Raw genomic sequence first — 4,222 nt, forward strand, 5'->3', positions numbered from 1 at the left:
ACATCTCTATGTCACGTAAGATAATATGCATACGTTGTGGGAATTAGGTCCTGATATCCTGGGGGACATTCTTTAGCCTCCAATAACAACAAAAAAAGATACTCTTTCACAGTGCTAGGCACAGACCTATACCCTATGTCTTTTAAATTATTCTCTACTCTTTGCTCTCTCCATATAATATAAGAGAAAAGCTGTTTAAAAAGGTTAAGAGTTTTTCCTACTATCTCAAAGTCAGGTCTAGGCTCAAGTTCACATTTTTCTAGGTCAAAAGCCACTATTTTTCAGTGAAGTCAGAGTGCCTTAAAAGGAAATATTAAAGATAAAATACTCTACCAGATGACTTGCATAATAGCATAAATTACAATATGAAGTTTCCCTTGACCATTAAAATAGCAGACCTGATTTAGATGAAAAACATAACAGTTTCCTTCTTTCATTAAGGGTAAATGCGTACTTTAAGCTGTGACTCTTCTAGCCATAAACAGTATAAGCTCTCCAGTTTGTTTCGCTGAGGCTCTATACAAATGAGTATTTTTAAGAAGAGGTTTTTTTAATTCCTTTATTTATTATAGCATAAATGTTGCAAAACATTGTGAACTACAAAAGCTTACTGCCAGCAAATAGTGAATAATTACCTAGTACTGGGGTTCTAAATAAGACTCATACCAACAAACAGATGTTAGTAGGATTTTGGCTGCAGGTTTTTGCCTGCAGGAAGTCATTAAAAATAAGTGAAAAAATCAAGTTTGTTCCCTTCGTAGCAGAATTTCTACCCTTTGGAGCCATTCAGGGAAGCTTATTTTCGGACCCAAGCAATGGCTCCCATGTTAAATGGTAATCACTCTAGTATTTATGGACTCCATGTAAAATAATCCCAGACAGGACACATGATCTTCTCTGCATTTACTTTCAGGCTATTTAAGAAAAGGAGTTCTGGGAGTTCCCGTCGTGGCGCAGTGGTTAACGAATCCGACTAGGAACCATGAGGTCGCGGGTTCGGTCCCTGCCCTTGCTCAGTGGGTTAACGATCCGGCGTTGCCGTGAGCTGTGGTGAAGGTTGCAGACGCGGCTCGGATCCCGCGTTGCTGTGCCTCTGGCGTAGGCCGGTGGCTACAGCTCCGATTCAACCCCTAGCCTGGGAACCTCCATATGCCGCGGGAGCGGCCCAAGAAGTAGCAACAACAACAACAACAAAAAGACAAAAAGACAAAAAAAAAAAAAAAAAAAAAAAAAAAAGAAAAGGAGTTCTGGACAAACTAAACATTAAAAAAAAAATCCTACCCTTCAGTAAATTTCATAGTTCCCTCTTACAAAATCATATTGTGGTCTATTTGTGTATTCTTAGTGACTTTTCCCTATCTGGAAAGTAGCATTGTATTCCAGTTGTGCAAGCACTGAAATTTGTATTCCAAAATGGTTGAGGCATAGGAAGAAAGTCGTGATTGAAACCAAGGTGCAGATCATGATGCTTAATACTCAGGGCTTTTCTTTCTCACGTTCTTACATCTTAGCATCCTAATGATCCTACAAGTTACTTTTCCAACTCACGAGTTTGCAATGACCTAAATGACTTAAAAAGAAGGTGTATTTTCTTTTTTGTCAGCTGAAGGTAAATTTCGTATATTTTTCATAAGAGAATATTTTTTCATTAACACATATTTTTAGGTAATATCAACAAATCACTAAAAGAGTGTAGGGCAACAAATAGTAAGTGATCTTTGTGTATCAGCAAGTAGCATAATACAATAAAGAAAAAATATTTTGCTTCAGAAAAGATCTAGAACTATGTAAGAATTCCATGTACAAAAACAAGCAGAGGGTCAAGGATTTCTAAAGCTATGATGCCACACACTTGCCATTAATAAAATTAAAACAATGTAGTTATGTTGTCACAATTTTTGTTCATAGGCAATGAGTGAATTATTCCTCTAAAGCTTTAAAATGTCAGGTTTATTTTAATATACTCTTGAATTTCCCAAAAGTTGAAAATAAAAAATGCAAGAACAAAATAATGTTTCATTTTTATATTATTTTGATGTATGACACTTAATACTCACCCTGAATTGGAATTGGTGATATGTATTAGAAATCAGATGAGTAAATAATGTGTGTCATGGGAGAGCTATTATAGACAGTACTTTCCGGTTTCAACAGAAGAATGACATTTAAAGGAATTACTTTGTTCATGTAAGAATGGACTGTTTATTCTCCTAACTGTTATATCCTGCCTTTTAAGTTTAGGTAAAAATCTATTTAAATTTCAGTGTTTTCCTACTTTTAGTTTTGTGGAAAAAGAGGTGGGAAATCCTAGCCACCCATGCAATGCAGTAAAATCCCTGCAGCATGAATCCCAAACTCAAATTACTGTTTCAAGGACTCCAATATTTATGTCACTGAAAACTTCCTGAGGCCAATTTGTATTTTGCTGTTTTCTACAGGATTGATGCTAATGGATTTTTTTTTTCCTTTCTGGGAAGTCATGTTTGGAACAAAATTGTGTTAAATACAACACCTTATGTTCATTTCTTTTTCTTTTTATGATATGAGTAAAAGGTATCCGTATGGTTGTGACTTGTTTGTGTGTTTAGTAAGAATTCCCATAGGTAAAGTCTATGAGATTTTTTTGTCTTGTCAGCTCCTGTTTAGAGGAGGCTTGAGGCTATGAGTGGGCTCACCATGATTTTGGCTGTGCAGTATTTGGATGAATCAATGAGCTGGAGAGAAACCTCACCCCAGGTGAGAAGTGCAGCAACATGCGGTGGGACCACCAGAGCATTGTAAATATTATCTTTGTGGGTTTTGTCCAGTGGAATTATTCACAACATTCATTCTGATCTTGGGCCATGTGAAAAATTCATGATGAAAATCTACGAAAACGGTATGAGAAGATTCTCATTTATGAAGGTTGGCTACAAGAGTTTTTTTGCAATATGTACAGAGCTTACTTGCAGAAGTAGAGCATAGAATTAGACGAGGCCATGCTCCTTTGGCATTATCTCAAAACCAGCAGTCTTCTGGGGCAGCTGGCCCAAAAGGCAAAAATGAAGAAAAATTCAGGTTCTAGCAGATAAAATTGATGTACTCCTGCATCAGATTGAAGAATTAGGATCTGAAGGAAAAGTAGAAGAAGCCCAAGGAATGATGAAATTGGTAGAACAATTAAAAGAAGAGAGAGAATTGCTTAGGTCCACAACTTTGACAACTGAAAGTTTTGCTGCCCAAAAAAATAGATGGAAGTTTGTGAAGTATGTTGAGCCTTTTGATAGTGGGAGATGCCCAGTCCCAGGTAGATGACCACTTGATGGGAAAACAGTACATGGGCTATGCCAAATTAAAGCTACTGTAGAAGAATTAAAAGAAAAGTTAGGGAAGAACTGAGAACCTGATCGTGATGAATGTTTGAAAAAGGAGAAGCAAGAATGATAAGAAAGAGAAAAAAAGGGGAGAGAGAAAGAAAGAGAGAGGAAAAGACAAAGAGAGAAGAAGAAAGAGAAAAAGAAAGGGCTCGAGACAGAGAAAGAAGAAAGAGGAGTCGATCATGGAGTCAGTACTCAAGCCGAACTTCTGACCGAAGAAGCAGCAGGTCTCGGGACCATAAAAGATCAACAAAGTAGAGAAAGAAAGTGAAGCAAAAGTAGAGACCAGTGAAGAAGCAGATGCCATGACAGATCAGAAAGAAAGCATAGATCCATAGTCACGATAGAAGAAAATCAAAAGCCACAATCTGAAGTCATAAAAATTGGGACAGACAACAAGAAAGAAAATCCAAGTGGAAAGCAAAGAGGGGATCTGATGATAAAAAAAGTAGTGTGAAGTCCAGTAGTCGAGAAAAACAGAGTGAAGACACAAACACTGAATCAAAGGAAAGTGATACTAAGAATGAGGTCAATGGACCAGTGAAGACATTAAATCTTAAGGTGACACTCAGTCCAATTAAAACTGATCTGATAAGACCTCAGATCAGACAGAGGACTACCGTTGGAAGATTTTTGGAAGAAACAGAAAACGGCATAAAGTGAAGATTGACATTTAAATGAGGTGAAGAAACTATAGTGGCATAGAAAAAGTATAAAGCTCAGTTAGTTTGTTTTTTTAATTAAAAATTAATTCAGGACTGATGTGACCTACCACATTTCAGAACATGTATTGGTAGCATATATATGCCACTGAAAACTTAGATCCTGTATCATATTTTTTCTTTAAGACATTTTAAGAAATATTA

At 36.6% G+C, this 4,222-nt stretch overlaps 1 pseudogene; it reads left to right on the forward strand.

The window, feature by feature from the left end:
- Nucleotides 1-2,676: 2,676 nt before the first annotated feature.
- Nucleotides 2,677-3,937, forward strand: LOC110259108 (annotated as a pseudogene).
- Nucleotides 3,938-4,222: the final 285 nt, after the last annotated feature.

Source organism: Sus scrofa, unplaced genomic scaffold, assembly GCF_000003025.6.
Source record: "Sus scrofa isolate TJ Tabasco breed Duroc unplaced genomic scaffold, Sscrofa11.1 Contig821, whole genome shotgun sequence".
Classification (NCBI taxonomy): domain Eukaryota; kingdom Metazoa; phylum Chordata; class Mammalia; order Artiodactyla; family Suidae; genus Sus; species Sus scrofa.